This window comes from Lagenorhynchus albirostris, chromosome 7, assembly GCF_949774975.1.
Source record: "Lagenorhynchus albirostris chromosome 7, mLagAlb1.1, whole genome shotgun sequence".
NCBI classification, from domain to species: domain Eukaryota; kingdom Metazoa; phylum Chordata; class Mammalia; order Artiodactyla; family Delphinidae; genus Lagenorhynchus; species Lagenorhynchus albirostris.
The window spans coordinates 111,570,716-111,596,682 of record NC_083101.1 but is presented as its reverse complement, the minus strand read 5'-3'; the positions used below and the strand labels follow the sequence as shown (position 1 = coordinate 111,596,682).

General features: G+C 39.2%; 1 long non-coding RNA gene across 1 annotated transcript in view; it reads left to right on the top strand.

Annotated features, from left to right (window-relative positions):
- Positions 1-6,220: 6,220 nt before the first annotated feature.
- The window catches only part of LOC132523062 (uncharacterized), a 94,495-nt gene continuing 74,748 nt past the window's right edge, over positions 6,221-25,967 (top strand). Inside the window, exons 1-3 of the long non-coding RNA XR_009541418.1 lie at positions 6,221-6,277; positions 14,426-14,565; positions 15,010-15,121. This is a non-coding gene — a long non-coding RNA (uncharacterized LOC132523062). The remainder of the gene's footprint in view (positions 6,278-14,425; positions 14,566-15,009; positions 15,122-25,967) is intronic.

Below are 25,967 nucleotides of genomic sequence, written 5' to 3'. Positions count from 1 at the left end.
CTCTCTTTATGGCTCATCTGACAGCTCTTCTTTCTACTATAAGAAGGGATTAAAGAAAACAATCCCCAGGCCTTCACCTTCTACTGTCGCTACTTCTCCCTTCAGCTGACCCTTCGCTGATATTACCGACTCCAAAAGCTTGATCACCTCCCTGTAGAGGACTCCAAAATCTAGCTTTCTCACTTCAGTCTCTTCCCCAAGTCCTGAATCTGCTTCTGCCAGCTCGCACTGTTTCGTTTATCTTCCCTAAATGAATGGAATGCATTGTCAGGACGTCAGCCTTAAGGCCAAAAACCTAACCCTTCATCTTTTCTCCCCCGAGGAACTCTTTCTTTGTTATTGGTCTCATCTAGTCTGTTCTTTTATCTTTGACTCTTAATCCTAAATGCAATATGTTGCCAAACACAATCAACTCTACGGCTACTGTTTTCTTGTTTCTTTACTCCTCTCTCCATGGCCTCTGTCAGTATGCGAGGTAAAGGATATATTTCTGATCTATATTACAGCAAAATAAACTCATCTCCCCAGCTCTAGTTTCTCCCTGATATAAATCATTCCTCACCGCATTTACAGATCTTCCTAAACCGCAGTTTATATAAAGCCATTCTCCTGGCAAAGAGCCTGTGGTGTCTTCTCAGCTTTCTGAATTAAGTTTAAACTCCTCTGGTTGGATGTTTAAGGCTGGCTACCGTGCAGTCCAAACCTTTATTTACAGACTTGTAGCCAGTTTTTACTGTTCTTCCACCCAAGGCACCAATCACATTGGACAGCTCTATGGCCCCGGAATTTGCCCTTAGTTTTCCCCTGCTGCCTTTGCTTCTGTTGATCCTTCCACCTAGAAGGATCATCACACCTTTCATCCTAGCATGGTGAAAGCCAAGACAGCCTTCAAGGCTCATCTACAAGCTTATTTAAAGGAAAAATCCTTTTTCTGTTTTGCATCAAGGCAGAAGCAGTCTCTTTTTTGATCTACCAGTGAGTGTCTGTATCATGTATTCTATTGTCATTTTTTTTGATACTTGTGTTTTCTCCTCTCCCATTACTGTGAACTGCTTGGAGGCAGAATTTATCCTTTATGTTTTGTTTTTTGTTTAATGTTTTATTCCTTGTAATAGCAGGTAGGTTACCTTGTACAGAGTAAACACTCAACAGACATTACTGGGTTGAATGAATGTAGTTGCAGGACTCTTGGCCGAGAGCTTACCCTCTGAGATGCACGTCCCTCATCTGTAAAAGCAGGATGTTGCACTATGAATCCCCATCAGCGTCATAATTCTATAATTATATTCATGTTGTAACGGGGAAGTGCTAAATCGGACTCCACGTTGGATCTGTTTCTTTGACTGTAACCTTTGCTTTTCATTGCTTTTGTTATTATAAGCATACATAATGGCCTGCCTCAGGGAACCCTGCCCACCTGTGAATGGCTGCAAGAAAAAAGGAACTAATTCATCCCCTCACCGAGGCTGGTCATTCCAGGAGATGTTTTGCAAGACTGATGGCCCTTTTACTTTACTTCCTTACCTCCTCTCCATCTTTGATTCTATAAAAGAAACTGGCATCCAGACCTAGAGAAGATGGTTTTTCAGAGACACTAGTCTGCTGTCTTCTCCATCTGCCGGCCTTCCGAATAAAGTCGCATTCCCTGCCTCAGCACCCCGTCTTCAGTTCATTGGCCTGTCATGCGGTGAGCAGAGTGAGCTTGAACTCTGTAACGATGTCATATATATTCCTAATTATATTCATTGTTTTTTGGCATTTTGGGGTATGAGCTTGGAAGAGGAGTTTTCACAGTCACTATAAACTTTTTAACTGACTTCTCCTCCTGAAGCTATTCACTTAAGGGATACTGAAAGATGGAGAGGACTGGTACTTTATTACACAGCCCTGGATCTCCTTCTTACCAATGAAAAAAAAGTGTTGCTGCCATATCAGTAAACAAAGGATGTTGCAGCCATCAAGCCATCACATTACAGCCGCCCGGACAGTGAGCCCTGAGGGAACTCAGGATGGAGACAGGATGCCGGCCATCAAGCCTTCAGCCACTGCAGCCCCACAACGGTGCACCCTGCAAGGACTCAGGATGAGAAAGCACTGGACAGTGGCCCCAGATAGCTGAGGTGCAGATCAAAGGAATGATTTCAATGAGCCCAGACTTTTGCATCTTCCCATACGTAGAAAAGCGCTAAATTCCTTACCTTGAGATGTCTGGTTTTCTTTAATTAACAGTAATCTTTTGACGTTCAGAGTACTTGCCTTGGTCTTTGTTGCAAAAACTCCTGTGTATCCTCGCTCCCCCCTTACCTCTTCGGAGCAGACCTTCAGAGCTATCTGAGATGCTGTGTCCCGGGCTAAAGTCCTCAGTTTTGACTGCCAAATAAAACATAATTCTCAACTTTTAGGCTGTGCATTTTTTTTTTTTCAGTTGACATTCTCTTACCCAGTTTTTGAGCATGACGATTTTTAGGACATTCCTGGAATAATAAGGTCACATACTCTTAGAGATGTTAGGATTTGTACTTCATATCCGTCTTTTAAAATTGCTGAGATCATTATTAATAACAGTATTTATTGAGCATCTACTGCCTTGCCGAACAGTGTGCTAAGCTCTTCCTGTGTATCTTATTATTCCTCACAACAACCCCTAGAATAGGTTCTATTATCCTTATTTCACAGATGAAGAAAATTCAGAAGACTGTTTTGTACATTAAAAGCATTTAGTAAATTCTGTGACTACTGTCCCTGTGTGTAGGGAAAATATAATGATCATTATTAAAATTTTAGAAATTTTGCTGAAACTTCTGATTATATTTATGGTCTTTTCCATGCCACTTTAAAAAACTTTATCTTACTATTTTCTTGGGTTTTACTTTCATATAAGACAAACAGTATGAAATTTAGTTGAAAATTCCCTAATTTGGCTCCAGTGGAATTTGGACATTTATTGACTTGAAGTCAAACTTTGCTCCGCAAAAGTGTTTATGAACGTGTGGTCCATGGCCCCTGGTGGTTCTTGGTGGGAGTGGGCAGTGTCCATGGACTGGTGAGAACTAATCAAGTCTGCCAGGTGCTGTCAAACAAAGATAGGGAGCCACTCGTGTTTTTTTGTTTTGTTTTGTTTTGTTTTTTGCAGTTACGCGGGCCTCTCACTGTTGTGGCCTCTCCCGTTGCGGAGCACAGGCTCCGGACGCGCAGGCTCAGCGGCCATGGCTCACGGGCCCAGCCGCTCCGCGGCACGTGGGATCTTCCCGGACCGGGGCACGAACCCGTGTTCCCTGCATCGGCAGGCGGACTCTCAACCACTGCGCCACCAGGGAAGCCCACCACTCGTGTTTTTGCACCATTCATTTTAAGCAAAGTTCAGTAATCTGCTTGCAAACTCATTGAGTTTTTCCTAGAATGGCAACAAAATAAGGTTTTCCTATCTGTGATAATCTAATGCTGTTGCTAATGGCACATAAGAAATGGAAACTATAGAGGCTTCATTCAAAGAGCAAAGTCAGGCACTTATCAAGGTCGATATTTAACACCTGTTATTAACACCTGTTGATTGGTGACGTGTGACAAACTTTTAGGTACTAGGGACGCAGTGGTGAAGAAAGCTCTGCTCTTGTAGAGCTTATATTCTCATTGGGAGGAACCACATAGCAGCCAAGTCAAGATTCATTTCAGAAAGTGACAAATGCCCTGAAGAGACTAGAGAGCTTAATGTTGTCAGGGTGTATATTCAGCAACTATGCACCCATCTGGCTATGCTTGTAGTCTGCAGCTTGCATCCCTTCTGATTGGTGCTCATGCTTTAGAGATCATTAAATAGTTTTTTACTATCCCTTCTGGATGTGGTGGTAAGGGACTGGGAGTGTGGTAATACAGATTGAGAAGTTAGGATAGACTTTACTGAGGCTTTTAACTGAGCTAAAGATGATGAGAGGAAGCAGCCGTATGAAATAAGAGAATCCACGGGGATCAAGGGACAAGCTCATGCAAAGGTACCATGGCAAGCAAAAGCGGGACCTTTCTGTGCCAAAGAAAGAAGACTTGTCTGGTTGCAACGTCGTGTGTCAAGGGGACAGTGGAGGGAGGTAAAGTCAGATAGGTGTCAATGACGTGCATTGTGGAAGAGCCGTCACCTGTGCTTATGGCCAATATGTTGCTTGATGAGTGGAGGGCTGTCCTGACGTGGATCCATTTTCAGTTAGTATATGGGGAAATGCACAATAATCTTTTTACCTACGATTGGATAAACGTGTTTGGTATCAGTAACAAGCAGTAATCACTATATTTGTCACAAGTAGGGTTTTGATATGCACATAAAATAGTAAGCATCTAAGTGTCAAATATTCAGTCAGTAACTGGCAATATATCCAATCTGAATTTAGTGTTCAAGTAAAGAGAAAACCTTGTGTGTCGGTAATCGTGGCCATTGAATGTCTCACTTTTCAGGTTGCTATTCAAATATACAGGCTAGAAGTGAAAGCCAGACTCACTTTTTCCCTCTGAAGTATGCTAGTTGTCAAGGGGGAGGGTGCTCCTGGGAGCTTTTCAAATGAGGGGTAAGATTCCTTTAACGATTCACGGCATCGATAAAAGATTAACGTCTGTTTCTCTGATTTCAGGCACTTTTGCTTTGTGACATATCTCAAAAATACATAGAGTGACTTGAATAGTCTGAATATATTACCTTAGTGACAATATGATGTTAATATTGATGATAAGACAACAGATTTCTTAAGAAGTCTAAATTGGTACATAGAGCTCAATTGCCAAGAGTATGGTTCTTTTTCTTCTTCACTTGTCAGATAAGAAAATCATTGACACACTGTGATATACTTTAAAAACAAATTTAAATGGTGCCACAGAACACGAAGAAATGTTTTCCATAAATAAATACAAAAAAAGAGAGTTTAAAATAAATACATTTACCACTCTTCCCCTTCCGGGTCATTCAAATGCTTTTGAATGCGATGTAGTAATCAAGTTAGCATCTTTCGGCACGCAGGGCATCATATTCAATATGAAATCTCCCCATAGTTTGGATATATTTCATGTTCGATCCAAATATCTAGAACTATAAGGCAGAAACACAAAACATTCAAACTCATTTTAGGTGACTTGTATTTGTTGTCTTAATGTAAGTTAAGAATTTCTGATTTGGTAGAAAGAAAGAATAAATGAAGTAATTCACTAGATACAGGACCTGATTTGCATCCCCAGGTAGTCATTATTCAGCCTAGTACAAATAAGTTGGTGAAAACTTTCAAATAATATCATCCATCTCACTGACACAAAATATTTTTAATATTGTTAACCTGAAATCTGGTTATTAATTTTATTATTTAAAAGCTTGTAATAATCCTGTTTCTCATTTTATCTAGAATTGGTATCCTGTGAATGTAATGAAGACACAGTACATGGTCCACAAATGAGAAACTCTGCTCTATAAAATAAGAGATTCACGCTGTAAGTGGGACTCTCCTCAGTGCACAGGAGAGACTGATTTAGGGTTTAGGAATAGCAGTTAATTGGAAGGGAGTTCATTATCCTAAACATAATGAGTGCAGAAGTCCATTAATTCTGAAGTCTTTTCTGTAACCAGATTTGGATCTGTAGCAATGCAGTTATTATTGCACCAAATAGATGGTTTGGACCTGACCATTGTCAATTGAATGAATGTTTTTGAAAGTGATCTTTATTTCTCTTAGGGTGTGAAGTGAGTTTTCATGTGTAATCTAGCAGAGGCTGCTGCTGCCATGGTTTCTGCGCATGGTATCAAGATTGGAAGGTAAGTTTGTATACTTCTAAAAAGAAAGTAAAAGGCAGATAAAGAAAAAGATTATCCACACTACAAGGAAGCAGCCAACCCCAGAACATGGGACCTTCTACAATGCAAATGATCTATTTTCTACAATAGATCAGTGGCATTAAAAAAAATTGGAGTGGGCTGAAGAGCAGAGAAGAGTGAAGAAGTATGATGAAATGCAAAGTATAGGCCTTATATAGATCCTGCTTCAGAGAAAACAACTATAAAATTATGGTTGAGATAAAAAGTACAATTAAACATATATTGATGGTATTAAAGAATTATTGGAATGTTTGGTGTGATAATGGTGCCCTGGTGGTGATATCAAAAGCTGTTTTTATGTTTTAAAATTAAATAATGATGTATTTGCAGATGCATGACATGATATCTGGGTTTTCCTTTAGAACATTCAGAAGAAGAATTAGAGGAGAGTGGATAAAACTGCGTGTGCAAAATGTTGATAAATATTCCAGTTGGGTGAGTAATACATAAATTGTCATTATACTGTTCTGTCTACTTCTGTGTACATTTTGTATTTTCCATAGTAGCAGGTGTTTTTTTCCCCACGTTTATTAAAATGAACCATTCAGCAGACCACTGTGTACAGTCTTTAGGTTCACAGAAGCTGGTGTTTCAAGAACCTCAGTCAGCAGTGTAGTGTTAGACGATTTGATGCCATAATAGCATGCAACTTCAGAAATATTAGGAAAGTCTGTAGTTAAATGGAAAAACTATTATCTTAATGCTCTTTTATTCAATTAATCCCCATATGTGGCTTTTCTTTTTTTAAACATTTTTTAAAATTTTGACATATATGCAGAAAAGTGCATAAAATAAATGTATAGTTTAATAAATAATTAAAGAGCAAATACTGTATGATCTTCACTCATGTTAAGAAATCAACTATTGTAAGAACAGAAGATCACTTTGTATACCTTCTGGATCGTAACCCTTTCCCCTTACCTTGAGGCACTTCTTAACTCAGACTTAGTTTTGCCAGCTTTTGAATTCTATATAGACGGAATGATATGGTGTATATTATGTTCCCTTTGCTTATTTTGTACAACATTATGTTTGTGAGATTCAGTCGCACACTTTTTGCTTTTCGCTGTAATGCAATCATTTTTATAGCTCTACAGTATAATAATTCTGCCGTAGACATTCCTGTCCATGTAACTTTGGGCACAAGGACACGGTTTCCTGAAGGCTTATACTCAGGGGGAGAATGGCTGCCTCATCGGATGTGCTGCTTTTTAACACTGATGCCCACGTACGCTTATATCTGTCTTATCTGCTCTGCCAATATACGCATTATTGTCTTAACTTCAGCCAACTTACTTTGATAGATAGTCTTTTCATAATTAGAGTTTAAAATGGGTCTAATTTTTATTGTTATTTCTTCTTTAACCTGATTCAGAGGAGCATTTCTCAAAAAACTTTTTTGGAAATTGAAATAAATACAGAAAACTGTACAATTATAGTTATTACAGCAAAAATGAGCAGCTCCATATATTTACCACTCAAGAGACCCTCTCATGCCTCCTCCCAAGGCCAAGAGAGGGCCAAGGGTTTAAATTAAGAAAGTACTTACTTTCAGAGCCTGGCAAGTGCAGAAGCGGCATCTGCCTGATAGTGAATGCATTCTTAAATTTTGCCTCCTAGGTATCTCACTCTCTCATAATCCTAGTTCAGGCCCTGGCAGCCATAGACGATATGTAAATAAATGACCATGGCTGTGTTCCAATGAAACTTTATTTACAGAAACAAGCAATGGGCCAGAATTTGCCTGTGGACTATAATTTCCTGACTTCTGACCTAGATTCTTCCTTCTGACCTATCTGCCAGCTCACTAATTCTCCCTTCAGCTTCATCTAATCTGTTGTTAATCTCATCTCTTTACTTTCTTTTTCACTTCCAGCATATCTATTTGCCATTTTTTTTTCAAATCTGTGCTATCAGTATTTACAGTTTCTTATTTCCTAAAGACGTTTTAAGCTTGACTCTTATTTCTTTCGGTCGTAGATGTTAAGTAAGCATAGTAGTTTTATGGTCTGTGACTGATAATTCCAGCATTTGAAGTCTTGCAGCTCTGCTTTTGACTTTTGCCCATATTTATTTCTTTGAGTGCTTATTTATCTTTTATCCTATGCTCCTCCATATCCTTGCAAACGTTTTTGTGGAGATAATTTGAAGCCTAGGATAAAATTATATTCGTCTAGAGCAGTGGTTCTACAGGTGTGGCCCCTGGACCAGCAACATCAGCATCACCTGAGAATTTGTTAGAAATGTAAATTCTTGGGCCTCATCCCACACCCACTGAATCAGAAGGTCTGGAGTTGAGGACCAGCAGTATGTGTTTTAACAACCCTCTGTGTGATTCTGATGCGTGCTCAAGTTGGAAAACCACTGCTTTCAGAAAGATTTTCATTGTTTACGTTCCACACCTAGTCTTTCTGGAATCTAGTTAAATTCACGTCTTGAGTGTTTTGGGCCTCTTAGATTATGTAAATCTGGTTGATGTGAATGTCAGATTTGCCCTGGGGGCCTGTAGCCACTGTGGTCTCAGCTTAATATGGGGAAAGTCTCTTAGACCCTCCACCTCAAGCAGACCCTGGATTTGATTTCTGTTTCCCTCTTTCCATATGCCCCCTCCAACCAAAATTCAAAGTTTCCAAGTGGTAAAGGCTTCAGGTGAAAGGAAGGTCAGTGGCCCCCTTTTCTCTGGATTCAAACTTGCCCCTCAGATCTGGCTAGTCATTCCTTACCATCTTGTTAGCTGACTGATGCCTTTAAGAGGATGTTTTATGTTTCATCCGGCAATTTCAGTTTGTTTCTAGCAGGAGAGTCAGTCCCAATCTCCTACCCTCCCGCCATTATAGGAGATGACCTCATGCAGGTATTTCTAGGATCACAGTAAGTCCCCTACATACAAATCTTCAAGTTGCGAACTTCCAAAGACGTAAACATGTGTCCACGTGTCCAATCATGTAAGTTAATTCACGTGTCTGGCATACACTGTCACATGCGTGCATCCTCTACAAGTGGTTGTGCTTTCATGTACTTTACTGTACAGGACTGTATAGAGTACAGGAGTACAGTATCTTTATTTCAAGCCCAGGATGTCTAGGAGTAAGTGGAAGAAGAAGTAACTGAAGAACCAAAGAGATTCATGACGCAGGAAATGGCAAGGGGATTTTCTTTATCTGAGGAGGCACTGTTAGTTTTTGAGGTACAGGACCCGAACGTAGAACGGTACACGAAGGTTGCAGCAGCCGTTCAGAATGAAATCCAGTGCTACCATGTCATGTATGATGAGAAAAAAAGAGCTACTACCCAGACATCACTGGACCATTTTTTCAAGAGGGTAGATAGCATTGAATCCAGCAAGGAACCAGAACCTGTGCCATCAGCGTCAGGCGTGAGTGAAATTGCAGCTCGCCCTCCGTCCCCTATTGCTGACGATCCTTCAGCTCTGCCATCTCCCACCGCCTCTCCCTCCTCCAGTCAGTAACTCTTCTTGCCTGTTCCCTCGATGGCAGCCCCTGGATGCCAGCTGTTGTACTGGACTACTGTACTTTTCAAGGTAGTGTAACGTTAAAAACGTTTATTTTTTGTGTTTGTTTTGTATGTATTCTTTGTGTGAAGAGTATTATAAACCTGTGACAGTACATACTATATAGCCGACTATGTCAGTGGGGCACCTAGGCTAACTTTGTTGGTCTTACTGACAAATTGGACTTATGAACGCACTCTTGGAATGGAACTCATTCGTATGTAAGGGACTTACTGTATTTGTTTTTATCTAAACACAAGAGAAAACAAAAAATGTAGACAGTTTACCTTAGTGGGGACATGACACTGATATGAAATGTTCTTAAAAGGCTTACATCGTGTCTTGAGATTTATGCCTAAAAAATATACAGATTTACTCACCAATGAAGCATTCTGACCTTGTTAAGACTGCTCTCTGGATGCTGAAATATCTTTTGCTTCATTCATATATCACAAGTCTTTGGAAGTGATGTAGCAATCACCTGAGACTTAAATTTAATCTCGGATCGTTTCTATTCATGTACTTATTATGAAAAATATGTTGGCAGAGAGTTAATGGGTTTTATCATTCTGAGGTGGAACGTTGCTATAAGGAAGTGAATTTATTGACTGTTCAATGAAAATAACATATTTATGCAAAATGTTTCCATAAAGCAACATCTGCTTTTGGCTTGAGGAGACATATTCACACAAGAATGGAGATGTAAGGGAAAGTGATTTAATTTAAGATCCCAAATCTCTCTACGAGGACTTCTTTATAGATAGTGCGAAAATATTTCATGGACAGATATTGAAATTTCATAAAACCCCAGTGTTCTGTGGCAAATCTGATGGCATTTAAACAGAAACCGGTGGATTCTGAAGAAGGGCAATGTGTACTCTAGTGAAAGGAGACCAAATGTAATTCTCTAGAGAAATTTGGATGAAAATTCAGTCTCCCTGGTGCGCTTTTAAGTGACTGTTCTGTCCTCTCAACATACCGTGTTCAGACAACTAAAATAAATGCCCAAGGAGCCTGGAAAACTAGCAGACCAATAGAACCAACATGTGGACATTTTACTACAAGAAGAAAGGATTTAAAGTGTTACCTCAGAAAATTTACGTGGATTCATGATTAGTCATAAAATCTCTTTCTTTTTTAACCTAAATCACAATCTGCGTCTTCAGATGTTGTCTGTTAGGCACATCTGTGAGAGCAAGCATGATCCAGAGGCTGGGCTTGGGGATGCAACACATTTGTGGTACTTTCTATAAAATGAGCCTGTGAGTGAACTTGTTTGTAAGCTCAGGTGATATGATTTCCAGAACTATCAAAGTTGTTTCTTTTTTTTTTTTTCTTCCAATTCTACAGCTAAAATTTGGATGTTTATGATATCAGTGGTAAGACAGTTCAGGAGCCTAAAATTCCCATAAGGTCCTACTGCTGTAGTGAGTCATCTATCTGAGAAAGATTGACTCAAAAACAGGGATGCTCACCTTCAAGGTCACTGAAAGACACTTTGTATTAGAACACATTTTCAGGACCTCCACATGTCATTGGAGGTGACACCAATGACAGGTGACAGAGCAGGTGACTGACACCTGCTCTCAGATGTCTACGTGCCTCTCATGCTGCTCACTGAAAATACACAAGCTGATCAGTGGGAGAAATTGTCCAAAGGCTTTAGCTATATTCTCAGCTTAATATCACCACATGAAACTATGCTTTTCTTTCATTTCTTATATCCCAAAGTAAATATGGTTAAGATAAAAAAGAGGGCATGAGGGTATAAAAACTTTTTTCTTTTTCCTGTTGAATCTGTATACCTGGCCAGTTTTTAGCCAGTTGCTTCCTTATTTTCTTTTGCTTTGAGTTGTCTTGCCTTGCTTTTCTCTTCAAAATTCCTAGATCACCTATTATGTTTCCAATACTATGCAAAAAATCGAAAGAGCCCATCTCTGCCCTTGAAGAGCTCCATCTAATAGGTACTTAGAAAACAAATGAGGATGTGGTCCAGTCTGCAAACAGAGGCATGAGCAGTGATCTATGAGAATTTACATAAGTGCAGTGGGAATTTCTTACTATGCCAAGGTAAACATTTTTATTTGAAAACTATTGTTTACAAATACAGTGGAGCCATCAATATAATTCATAGTTTATAGATAATGAAAATCACAGAGAAACACAAAATCACCTAGCAGAGCAACTGAAGAGCTGGTACTAAGATTTGATGAGTAATCCATCAACATAGCTCCCAGTCAGCTAGCTCATGTTCTCGGGTGAGTTCTGAAGTGTGTGACGGGGAGTGCGGTTCAGCACCCTGGACAGGGCCACCTCTGCCCACGCCTCATACCGCAGCATCTGCTCCTGTGTTCCTCCTACACTGGGTGCCGTAGGATGACTGGTGAGCGGGACGTGATGTTATCAACAGAATTGTGGTAACAGCTGTTATAACCCTATGCTTGATGAAGGTGCTTTCAGAATACTGCTGAGGACGTGAACACCTCATCGACTTGCTGTTCTGAAGCTCACTCCTTTGTTTACACAGAGTGTAAGTGGCCCTGAGCAGACTGTGGAAGCTCGAGTTATTTGTCAGTGGTTTTTATCAACAGTTACATTAAGCCAGACCTGTTCTTACTGTGAATCCAAATTATAGGTGTGCCATCAGACATGAGTTCTGTTTCGTTTTTGCACTAAAACTGCTGTGTTATTTAGCCTTTGGGAAGAGAAGTCGGAGGTGAAGTGTGTGAGGGAAGATCAGCATTTGAGTTTCTGGATGTGTAATAGCTCTGCCCACCCCAGTGCAGCTAGGCATTTGCACTCTGTGGATAATGCTTGTAGAGTATATAACTGTATGTTCAGAAAATCCAAGGCAAGCACCAGAAAAATTAACATAGTTAAAAATATGTATGTGAGTAACCTGGTTGAAAATTATTTAAAAATCAATAACTTTCCTATATGCCAGCAATAACCTCTTAGAAAATATAATTAAAAAAACGGATCCTAGTAATAAACAGAAAATATTTTAAAAGGCCCATAAGTAATCTTACCAAGAAATGTGCAGGACTTATATGAAAAAAGTATGAGATATCACCGAGGGTCATAAAAATAGAATTTAATGAAAGGAAATATTTTTTCCTGGAAGGCAAACAGAATACAATATTTTATTTCTTCTAAAATTAAGTGTAAATATAAATACAATTGCAATAAATATTCCAACTGAACTACTCCAAAATATATCAGTAAAAATAATGTGAATAATGTGTAAAAATGGCTAAAACTTCTTTAAAAGAAGAAAAATGATGTGGGGTTGTCATTAATGGGTAATAAAACATTATAACAGTGATATTCAATCAAACCATATATGGATAAAATCCAGCATGGTAAAAGGCAGTTTTCTAAAAATAATACATGATTCAATGTGTGATGTTGGGACAATGGGCTGTGTATAAGAAAAATATATAATTGAATTACAATGCAAAAATAATTTCATACTAGTTTCCTGATATAAACATTATTCACTATATTAAGAGAATAAGAGGTTGTGTCAATGAGAACTGAGATTCCACTTCTGATGATGCAACCCCAGAAGCCAGTACTGATACAGAGACCTTGGAGAAGATGGGAGTTTCAGTGTTGCTATGAATGAAAACAACAAAGACGAAAAGAGACCAGACTTGTAATAGGGCATGGGTCTTGGCGAGTAAAGCATGGCCAGAATTTTGGCCTCTGCACTCTCCTATCCCCCAAGACTCTCTTTGGCCAGGAAACTTTGTGCAGTGCACATAATGCACCACTGTGCTCGCAGCCAGCCCTGAGTGGGGGTGATGCTCACACATTCTGGAGGGCAGCTTGGCACATCACACTGCTTTCAGACTTTCCTGTTATAGAAAGGTATCCCAGGGAAATGAGAGAAAAAGCACAATGGGAAAAACTTTAAATAAGCAAATTACTTATTAATAAGGTGTTAGCTAAGAAATTGTATATACTTAAGAAATAACATTCTTTAAAAATTTTTAACGAATATGATAGTTTAATAATTAGCATGTTATTGGAGATAAAATTTACATTTCTTTCACTAACAGCCATGCTAAGCATTTCTGTCTCACTGATAATTGGCAGTTTGTTGTGTCCTTGACACCCTTTCTTCCTTCCTTCTTCCTTCCTTCCTTCCTTTTCTTATCGTTTCTTCTTCCCTTCCTTCCTCCCTCCCTGCCTTCCTTCTTTTTTCTTCTTTTTTGTTTGTCATTCACTGTACATGTTTAAAACGGAGGAAACATTATAATCAGAAAAAGCACATTCTTAAACAACAACAAAAGTCCACAAAGACTATTTGAAAAAAATTCAAGAGATTGGTCTGTTACTGTTTATAATTGAATAGTGGAAGTCGCAGCTAGAAACATGAACTAGGAACAAGTTTGCAAGATGCCTCGAATCCCAAGCAGAGCAGATTGAACTTTATTCTGGGGATGACCGAGAGCATTTGGAAATTTTGAGTAGGAATGGAACGAGACAGATGCAGTGCTTTAAGTATTATTGTCTACTTCATAAGGAAAATAGTGTGCCGCTGGCTCAGAGCTCTGTCTCCCCCCGACCACCCCGTCTCCAGTCATCAGGTGGCGACCTGCTGGCCATCTCCTGAAGTTCTACTTTATAATCACCTGGTGTGAAAAAAGACAATGAGGTATAGATAAGAGTAACGGCCTGACACCAAGCAAAAGAAAATTTTTTGGCCCTAGATTAGAAATTGTGCTGCAGGTGAGGATGTCAAAGTGAGAAACAGTTTCAAAAAAAAAAAAACTGATGAGGTGAGGTGCTGGAATAATTTAAAATGAGATGGGTCAAACCCTGCTAACTTTGAAGAGTAATTGGGATGAGAAGCTGAAATTAGATGGCTTTTGGTTTTTTTCTACCTCTTTAATTTCTGCGATTAATCTGCCATTACCAAAGAATTATGTCTCTTCTTCTAAAGACGGTATAAATTTGAAATAGCCATTAGTCTCTGATCTTGATTTTTTATTTTTGACCCAAGAATACAGAGCATGGTGGAAGCCTTTGCAGCCTCCTCTCCCACTTTGTCTTCTTGTTTGCAGCCCTGAAGCTGGAGGTCGTAGACACGCCAGTAGCCCACCTGGGAGAGCACGGTCCCTGGGAGCGCGCTTCCCCACCTCCTCGCCAGGACCTCCATTGCCATGTGTATCGCCGACATTCCACCTGCTCTGGGAAGCTGTATGTAAGTCATCAGTCACTAAGGGAGCCGTGGTCCTGACCTGAGGAAGGGGCACACGCGCTGGACAGTGGTGGCAGAGATGAATGCGTTACTGTCCAGAAAAGACCTGGAAAACGTGGCACATTTTTTCCTTCCTCCTAAAGAAATGATTTCAAACTTTGGAGGAGGGAAGAGTTCAGAGGAGGGAACAGTTCGGACTAGGAACGTACACGGTCTGAATCCAGGAACATCAAAGAGACCATGACCTTAGCTTGGGGAAGGGTTTTCTTTGGAGCCTTTGGGTGTTTGGTGGCTCCATTGGCTTTGAGGTGGATGTGGAAAAGCCTTGTTTCAGGGATGCCTTTGTCACTGGTGCAGAAAGCATGGGGAGCTCCCTGCTTTATTAGACTTGCTCTAGGGAGAAAGTAAAGGGGTCTTTAATATCTCATTTCACCTCTTCTGGTCTAGTGATGAGCTGAGAAAGGCAGCCTGAGCCTGAGGACAGCTTTGTGATTCCCTGAGGAAAACCAGGGGCTGCCAGTGTTTCCAGAACTTGAGAACAATACATATTGGGAAGAAGGTAAGAAACTCCACCACTCTATTTTTGCTTATCTCTTTGTTGGGATCAAATGTTGGTGATAGATTGGCTTGCTTGATGAGGTGATACACTTTATACCAAGAAATTTTCCAGACTGTATTGAACATGACAGTTAAATATTCACTATCATTAGATATTGCAAAGCAAAGGGTCTAAAAACTCCATGAATTTTTTTTTCTTGAATAACATAATTTTCCTAAAAACTATCAAAAAGATGATTGAGTACTGATTCAATGCCCGGGTATATCCAAGTAAAAACTAAAGTGCTTAACCAAAATAACATGACTCCAATAGAAAGTATATTAGAAAACACATGCATTGAGCCTTGACTATATTACTGCCTTACGCTGGACACTGACATACACTGTCTCATTTACTCCTGACAATAACTCTGTCAGTGAAAGACCAATGTTCCCATTTTACAGATAAGGGCCAGGAGGCTAGTGGAGGTCAAGGGACATCTGGGGTGCACTGGACATGTGATCCTAACCTAATTCTTCTGACAGTGATCCAGTTGTCTTCCCTTTCGCCAGAAACAAATGGGCGAACTATTAGAACTTACAAAACAGTTCAGTGATTTTCATCTCCAGCTTAAATTTTGGTGGGACCAAAGAACCGAAATGTCCTTTAATGTTGGTTCATAGCTGGGCGGACAACTCTGTTCCCACCTGTTTGATTTTGGATTTGTAACATTTTGTCAAACTATTTCAATCTTTTATATTTAAAAATCAACATTTATGCTTGTGATCATTAATTGAACATTTATAATCCTGTGTCACAGCTGAGCTTTTGCTGAGACTGTTGATTTGTTTACTCTGGGGTAATTGCATTTTTGTGTACAGATTCCATTTTTACTCAGATCACCATCTAACTCGGTAACGTTCAGTATGGCCAATGAAACTCATTTTCTCTATAACAAAACTCTAAAGGAGAGTTGATTATTATCCTTTCATATAAAAAGAAACGAGGCACAAAACAGTTCAATGGCTGCTTGGATTCATGTGGCTGGTGGTGTAGTTCAAGCTAAAAGGTGCTTTTCAGGTACATCATATATTGCTCAGCTGGAGGCCTCCAAGTTCCTCCTGAACTCTGAGGCTCCACTTTGCTTTAATAACTTAATAGAATGGCTTGAAGTCCTATATCATGTGTTATATTAGGGGGAGGCTACATTCTTCTCAAACATTCCAAATACTCTGAGCATTTGTGTTTCCATGGTTATATGTTGCTCTGAATTCCCACTGACACCAAATTCTTGTTACCCTAATTGCCAATCTCCTTCTAGAACAAGCACTGTTGAATGAGGCATCCCTTTCTAAAGGTTCTTCTTCACCTGTGTCCATCACAGGGGCTATATCACTGGGCTTCTTTTCCTCAGCATGCAGCTGGCTTGAGGTTCTCTGTGCTGAGGACCTTCCTTCCATCCAGTTTTCTCTATCCTAAAACGTGTCTCCCAGATATTCAAAATGAATAATTATTCCTTTTATTTGATATGCATATAAAGACTTTGATTGAAGGTGTCCTATTTAGTCTATGTTTGTAGGTAACTTTTTTTTTTTAATCAATCAAACATACTGTGCTTCTCTTAAACATACAAGAACTTTTCTCCGTAGGAGGAATCTGCCTACAGAGCAGGTATAAGTTCAAATTGCAGCTGAGGTGTTTTTTTTTTTTTGGCGGTACGCGGGCCTCTCACCGCCGCGGCCTCTCCCATTGCGGAGCACAGGCTCCGGACATGCAGGCTCAGCGGCCATGGCTCACGGGCCCAGCCGCTCCGCGGCATGTGGGATCTTCCTGGACCGGGGCACGAACCCGTGTCCCCTGCATCGGCAGGCGGACTCTCAACCACTTCGCCACCAGGGAAGCCCATGCAGCTGAGTTTTTAAAGTAGAGATTTTGTCTTTTGCTATGTTGATTTCACATTTGGGCAGCTGGAGAGTCTCTGATTGTAATTTCTTTGTGGCTTACAGCTTTATTTTCTTACCCAGTGTTTATTCTCTTTAATAGCAGAAGTATGACTTTTTGGGGGGTGAGAGTTGGAGGACAGTGATGTGCTCCATTGAAATGCCGATTTCCTTGTCTCCCTTTTAGCTGGTGGTAGGCTTGTGGAATTACCCCATCAGTAGTGCTCTCAGGTTCAGGCATGGGGACCTCTGCCCTGAGCTTCACACCTCAGAGGACCCCACATACCACAAATAGACACAAAATAGCTTATTAAAGAACACAAATGCCTCGGTCAGACTGAAGATCTGTCCTTGAACTTGGACAGATCCTAACCCTCTGCTTTCAGGACTGACACTCCTCTGGCCCAGGAAAATGGAAATCCTTCTCTTATTCTCTCTATGCAAAACAAAGACCAGGTAAACCCCAATTCGGGGAAGTGTTGTGTATTATGCCACTGCCGACTTTGGAACGGACCTTGCTCTGAAGTCAGGGAGGATGTGAGTAGCAGCAGGGCTTAGACAAGAAAAAAGAAATACGGATTTGTCACCTCCTTCGTCTCATATGCATAAATGGGCAAGATTCTTTGTAATAAAATATCACTTTAGACCAGTGCTGTGCTTCCATTTCCTTGCTTCTTTTTGTGCCCCTATTTGTGATTCCAGAGGTAATCGTTAATTAGTTCAGCATTTACAAGAGCTGTCCATTGACATTTCACAGCATTAAACAAGTCATACAACACTTAAATTTGAATATCTGCAGATCTAGACATAATGTGTGGAGCACGGTAACAGTGTTTGATATTAGCAACAAACACTAATATTATGAGTGGTTTTATTTTTGTAAATATACTTAATGTAAGTTGATTAAATTTCAAAATAATTAATTAAAACTTTTTTAAGCCTAACCTAAATAACTTAATATAAGTAAAAAATTAAACTTTTCAGTTTAACCTAAAACTTAATCTAAATAGCAAAATAATCTTACTGTAGTACACCTGGCGTATATAACCACGTATATGGTTAGTTCAGTAATTACACAGTTCTCTGCCAAATTTATAAGAATGAAAGTTGTTATGGCTGAATGTTTGTGCCTGCCCGCCCACCCCCCCAAATTCATATGTGAAAGCCCTAACCCCCCAATGGCCTGGTATGCAGAGCCTTTGGGAAATAATTAGGTTTTGGATAAGTAGGTTTAGGAGTACATGAGGATGGGCCCCTATAATGGGATTAGTGTCCTTATGAAAAGAGCGAGAGAGACAAGAGCTCTCTCTCCACCATGCCACGTGAGAACACCGTGAGAAGGTGGCCACCTGCCAGCCAGGAAGAGGTTCTCACCAGGAACTGAATCTGTTGCTGCCTTGGTCTTTGTCTTTAGCCTCCAGAGCTGTGAGAAATGGATGTCTGTTGTTTAAGCCACCTGGTCTATGGTATTTTGTTATAGCAGCCCAAGATGATTAAGTTAGAAATATTGGGCTGGCCAAAAAGTTCACTTGGGTTTTTCCGTATTTGTTATGAAAAACCCGAATGAAGTTTTTGGCCAACCCAGTACTTTGAGAACAAGGACGATGTATTATTTTAATTTTACCAATACCGTGGAAGAAATCTGTAAACTATACCCACCGATGTTCTCTGCTACAAGTACAGTTTCGGTGAAAACGATGCTCTTGTGTCTATTGGTAGCTGTTCTCTCTGTTCTTGGTCTGGATCCCATTTCCCCCCATCTTCTCAGGGACCTACACGTGGAGTTATCCCTTCTCACACTTTTATCATTATATCATATTTTGTTGTATCTTCCATGCTAGAAAGAGAAAAATAACCTAAACCAAATCATTGCACTACATTCCCTAACAGCTACAGTGCATATCTCCACTTGCTTTCACAGGTAAATTTAATACATTCTCCTTCCACAGTTGCCATTCATTCCTCAAATAATTCCTCTTTGGCTTCCATCTCTACCGCTGCATTGAAACTACTTTTGTCAATAACTTTCCTGTTACCAAATCCAGGCAACATTTTATGCGTTTATCTTGTCTGAACTGTTAGTAGCATGCCACACAAATGATACTCCCTCCTACTTGAAACATTTATTCTTTTCTTAGATATCTTAACTCTCAGAGTTCTTCCTATCTCATTATTTATTTTCAGTGTAATTTTCCTTCTATTTCTAATTTCTAGCTTTTGGCCAGCCTCAGTGTTTTATGCTTACATATAATCTAATTCAATTGATTTCATTTGGTCTCATGCCTTTAAAAATAACTAAGATAATCCAAAAGATCAGATTCTAAAATCAGACTCAAAAGAATCAAATATTTTACTCACTATCAAAATTTAGTAATAGTTTCAAGGATATATGTAACTGTGAGGCACAGGAAAAGCAGGAAGCAGAGAGTTACAGCACAGCTATCTAAGGCAGCAGTAGGACATGCCCTGGTTCAGATTTAACATATGAAGTACATAAGTAGTGTATGTACGTATGCTATATATGCAAAAAGGAGATGTTCTGGTTATGAAACACTTTCATTTTATGTGTAGATGTTTATCTAAATTAAAGAATATTTACCAGAAAGCTCTTCCCCATAAATCCATAAATTCCAGTTTCGTTTGCCCTAAGCAATCCCAGATAAGACAGATATATCCTGATCAAACATTCCATAGGTAAGTACTTTCTTAGTAGCCAATCACTGTATATCTCAGGAGTGTGATCATAAACATGCTTACAAGGAGATTTGCTAGGTACCCTGCTTCTGTCTTTCCCAGGGGCATTGCTCCAGTAAAGGGAGAGAATGCAAGATTGCTGCTAACCCCAAGATTGCTGCTAACCCCATCCACCAAATGATGTTGATGTGTAGATACTGATGTGGATGTTAATAGGTTACTACCTCCCAAATTGAAAGCTAGCTACCTTTACCCAGTGCCATACTTAACATCATCTGTTATATGGTAGGCACTGTCCTGGCTGCTGAGTGTTCAAACTAGATTAAGACACAGTCTAAGCCCTCATTCCTTCCTTATGAGTGTGGTTTCATGAGAGATTCTAGTACAAAAACGACATAAGCCAAGATACTGAAGATGTATATCCAATTCACCTTGGTGATGCTCTGGGGAGGAGCACAAAAGCATCTCAATCCGTGGCAGGAAACTGCTTTCTATTAAATGTCTAATGGATTTAAAATATATCATGTTTATATATACACTACCAAATGCAAAATAGGTAGCTAGTGGGAAGCAGCCGCATAGCACAGGGAGATCAGCTCAGTGCTTTGTGACCACCTAGAGGGGTGGGAAAGGGAGGGTGGGAGGGAGACACAAGAGGGAAGAGATATGGGGATATATGTATATGTATAACTGATTCACTTTGTTACACAGCAGAAACGAACACACCATTGTAAAGCAATTGTACTCCAATAAAGATGTTAAATAAAAACAAACAAAGAAACAAAGAAAAGCATTTGGTTTCCAAAAGTAGAACTTTATTTCAGGATTGGATTTCTCTATAGTTTTAGTGACAGAGAATATATCAAGCCAGATACTATGTTCAAGTCAGTTATTACATTTTATAGATAACCTTTTGTGTTTCTAGTACACAAAGAATGAATACATCAACCAAATCAACATACTGTATTTATTTACTAGGGCTATGTTTTTACTGCTTTTCAGTAGTGTATTATCGAGCACTGTTGCCTAATATACTCTGAGAATATTGTTTCCCTCTGTGTTTTCTGATATAATCTGGAAAAATAAAAACCGGAAGCAAAAAAAAATACCTTATGCTTAAATTAGGTAAGTGATTTTACTGTTTGTATTTTGGTAGTTGCTTTATATCTTACTATTTTTACATGAATAAACCTAAATGTTTTCCTGTATTCCATAGCTAACCATACAGAGAATAATGTGGTATAAAAGAAGCTCAATAAATTTATCATGAACAAAACATTATGATACTTCTTTCCTCTATTAAATTCTAAAATCCTTGAAGGGGGACATATTTTCTTTGATTATGTAATCTCCAAGAGTACTAGCAGGGTGTTACAAATGGTAGGTAAGTGCTTCATAAATATTGATTCCTTGAGCCCGTGAGAACCTGTCATCTGTGATCCAATTTTTCATTGTTCCTCTTGGCACACATATTTTTACTGCTCTTTTCACACAGACAGGTTTAATGGCCCATTATCATAATCTTTTCCTTGCATATATTCTTAACACTATTCTTTTGTTCTGTTCACTTGGAAAAAACTTCAGGTCTGGTTGAATCCAACTAATCCACAAACTTTTTACCTGGATCTATAAGACCAAATATAGGTAAAGAAAAAATACACACATGGTCCACTTCAATCTTGTAAATACTAATAAGAAGTAGGTTCTTAGTGTCTTCTGGCAAACTTAATGTATTTTCCAGGTTCAATTGCTATCCCACTCTGTTAGACAGTTATGTCATATCTTTTGTCTTCATCAATCTTATGGTTCCTCTATAATTTGCACTATCAGCTCATGAGATTACCTCCAATTTTACTGAGGATATAGAATCAATCAGAATAAAACTCCATCTGTTCCCACACTCACTCAGCTTCCTGCACCTTTGCCTATGCACGCTGCCCCCCCCCACCTCCTGTAATCGCAGATAAATTATCCATGATTCAAAGTCAACATATACACTTCTGGGATCAGTGCATTATCACATTTTTTCCTTCTTCACTTGATCTTTACCATCAGCATAGAAACAGAATGTAAATTCTCCCATAATAAGAAACATACACTTCCTTTTTTCCTCTAGCTTTTGCCCCATTTCTCTGTTCTACCTTAAGAGAGATTTTCATTGAAAGTGTTTCTCCAATTCTCACCCTCCTATGACTCTTCTCAGAGACTCCACTGAAGCTTTGTATTAATTATATTTTCTACTTTCTGTATCTTATGATGCTTTGACAATCAGGGGCCTTGTGGACCCAGGGAGGAACTGCCCCTCTCAGGGTTTGCTGATTCCTACAGATGCAAACCACTCCCCCATGAGTGCCTTTCATATACAGACCACCCAACACAGAGCCCATATCCCCAACCTCCTCCTTTATCAAACTCACACACCTAGCCAGCATTTCCTTTGCCCTAAATTACCATTGGGCAAGGTACTGGACAGCTAGAGACCATCCTTATAGCCCAGAGCCCACAAAAAGTATTCCAACTAGTCAATCCCAAGCTTGCTCAGGGTACCTGCCCAGCCTCACCCATTCCTTCCTGTGAAAACACCAATAAAGACTCTGGACTAAGTTCTCCTCTCACTCCTTCTGCCTCCTGACTGACGGGCGCTCCCCCAGGTTACCCTGCATGGTGCGTGTGCCCTGGTCTCATGGCAACTGCGTAATGAAATTCCTTTCAGTGGCCTTGAGCTCTCCGTGTGTTCACTCAGGCACCTCTGTAAATCAATCAAAACAGACTTTCACACATATCTCTCCATCAAACCAATCTTTAAAAATATAACTAGACATCAACTTGCTAATGTTTCCAACAGAAAAAAAAATTCTCATATCAGCAGTGTTCCTTCAAGAGCCACTTTCAAAGTGTGGCTTATGGACTGCCATGCTCTCCTTATCTTCCTCTGGACCACTTACCTCAGTCTCCTTGCCTGGTTCTCACTGATCACCTGGACCTCTGAATTTTGAAATTTGAAAGTTTGAAGTTTTCAGCCCTTGGATCTCTTATCTTCTCCATCCACTCTTCCTAGTTGATGTTTGTAGTTTCAAGGCTTTAAATTATTCATCTCTGCACTGATGGATTTATATCTCCAGGCCAGACCTCTCTTCCTAACTTCACGTTTGTATACCCAGCTCCCAACTTAACACTCCCCCTTTGTTGTCCAAAAGACATTTCAAAGTAATAAGTCCCAAAGCTCATTCCTTAGAACTCATCTTCGAATCATCCTTGCTTCCTTTTTATTTTATTTATTTTTTCTTCTTACCCTCATATAATCCATCAGTGAGTCCTGGCTCTTCCTAACAGAATAGCTGGAGAGATTGCTTTAATAATGAATAGTTCTGTGCCTCAGATGGTTTCCCATCTTACTCAGGGCAGAAACAAAAGTCATTACCATAGTCTTTTAAGGACTGTCAGTATTTTGCTGTCCATATTCTTCTTATCTCCCACCCCGACTCACTGCTCTCCATCACTCTGGCCCAAGCGCAGTTTCCTCAAACATGCCAAGCACTTTCCTGCTTGAATATCTTTGCTCTTGCTTTTGCCTTTGCCTGGAAAACTTTCCTCCTCTGTCTGCAAGGCTTACCCCCTCTTATCCTTCAGACCTCTGTTTAAATGTCACCAAGGAGTGAGGCGTTTCCTAACCACCACACATAGAAGAGCTTGCCACCTGGACCCCAGCAACCCTGATACACCAGGTTCCAAATGTTTCTATAGCGCTTAAAATCATTTCACTTATTGTCTGTTTTCTCCTTTTTATTTGTTGAGTATCGGTCTTTCCTCCTCTAGGTCAGTCTCCTCTGGTTAAAATAAAAGCTCCATGAAGTCAGGGATTTTGTCAGTTCCTAGGGGAGGGCCTGGTGCAAGGTAGGCAGCCCATATGTGTTTGTTGAATAGACAGATGCGTTCATTTATAATTCAATTAAATAACATCAAATAACACTTTTCTGAGGAAAAAGATGTGAAAAAATCAATTATTAAAAATCTGACAATATAGCTAATTTGGCTTTGATGAGATGAATCTCCTCTAGTTGTAATCTTTTCTCTCTGAATTCAGACTTCTGGTCTACCTCCTGACCTTGTTCCTTGGAGTCGTCTGATTGTAGGTCAAGATCATACCTTTGAGGTTATGAATGATAAAGTGCAAATATGAGTCTTGCGTAGTTTAAATCCATTTACTTTTCAGCTCCCTATGTAAATAGAGGAAACTGTAGATTTGATTATTGACCTCAAATGAAAGGTTATCTTGCAAAGGTTAAAAAAATGCTTATGATTGCAGTAGGTTAAAAATCTAAAGCCAAACTTTGAGCACAAATACTATAATATAGCCTTCAGCTCAGTGGATTAACTTTAAACATATAACTGTACTAATTTCAATGTAAAATAAATAATTTCTTACCTCTAAAATTAAGAACAATTAAGTTTTTTTTAACTTTTTATTTTGTATTGGAGTATATAAGAAAAATTAAGTTTTATACCAAATTACTGTTAGATCATTTTGAGAATAAGCTGAATCACATTAACATTATTATCTTTAATTCTGTAACTCTCTCTTACAAGTAGCTTTGGGTGTATAGACAAGCTAAGGAACAGACTATCGCCTTGCAGCACTTACTGAAAGATTGTACTGTCACTGCCCCAGAGGATCTGACTAGTTCAATGTGTTACAAATTTCCTCCTCTCAGGAAAATGCCTCTTTCTTTCAAGTTATAATTGACTTATCCTCTGATGATAGTTTTCTGTGTAAAACAAGCTAATCTTCCCAAATCCTCACATCTGCTGGTGATGAGATACAAAGATGAATTTAACAACCAGATAAAATATTAATTTAAAAACAGCATTCTATTCATAATTTAATTATTGTAGCTGTTTACTTCTTTTGCCACAGTTTATTTGCTTTTCACTAGAAAAGGAAATTCTTCTTCTCAAGCATTTGACAACAGGAAGAAGTTCATTATGTGACCAATTAGGTTGATAAGTTGACAGCTTTGGAAGAGTTCCAGAAAAATCTGTCACCTTCTCACCACAGACAAGTTCTGTTTAACAAGCCCCTCTAGCACAGGTTAAACTATTCAATTATTCCTAAAGTGTTTGACCCCGTTTCTTGCACCCTGCAGGGGAATGGTGTTAACGTTTCACCAACGGTGAGGAATCCTTGCTGAGGGTGAAAATATTGGATTATTTTTCCCCCAACTAGTTATCGGTTCAGCTGACTCATGGTTGTAATAGTCTAGTTTAGATTTAATAGTTATGAAAAAAGAATCATTATTTTTCCTTTGATTCCGTACTTTCCTGTGCTTCATATGTTCCTTGTGAAGACTATTAAATATATTTTGCTATTTTTCTCTAAAGGGTAAAACAGATCTTTATGTTGTCTGATCTGTAAAATATCTTCAGTTGCAATTACTTCAGTGGTTTATTGTTTTTCCAATATATGAAATATAGTAGAAGTGCACAGGAGTATGTGAAAACATATGTTACAGTTAAGGAAAGATAACACAATGAGCGTCCACATTCCCACCACCCGGGCCAAGAAATGTTGGGTTGGCCAAAATGTTCGTTCAGTTTTTTCCGTAAGATGGCTCTAGTAGCACTTAGTTGTCTTTAGCTTCATTTGAAACAATTTTGTTAGATTGTATGTGACAGCTTTCATATCAGCGTACACATAAAAAAAGACTTATCAAAATTGGTGAATTTTTGTGTAGTCGTTTTAATATTGAAGATGGAAGAAAAAAAGCAACATTTTCAGCATATTATGCTTTATTATTTAAAAAAAGGTAAAAACACAACTGAAATGCAAAAAAAAGATTTGTGCAGTGCATGGATAAGGTGCTGTGACTGATGGAACGTGTCAAAAGTGGTTTGTGAAGTTTTGTGCTGGAGATTTCTCGCTGGATGATGCTCCACGGTCAGGTAGACCAGTTGAAGTTGATAGCGATCAAATTGAGACATTAATTGAGAACAATCGACTTTATACCACGTGGGAGATAGCTGACATACTCAAAATATCCAAATCAAGCGTTGAAAATCATTTGCACCAGCTTGGTTATGTTAATCGCTTTGATGTTTGGGTTCCACCTTAAGTTAAGTGAAAAAAACTGCTTGACCATATTTCCTCATGCGATTCTCTACTTAAACATAACAAAAATGTTCCATTTTTAAAACAAATTGTGGTGGGTGATGAAAAGTGGATACTGTACAACAAT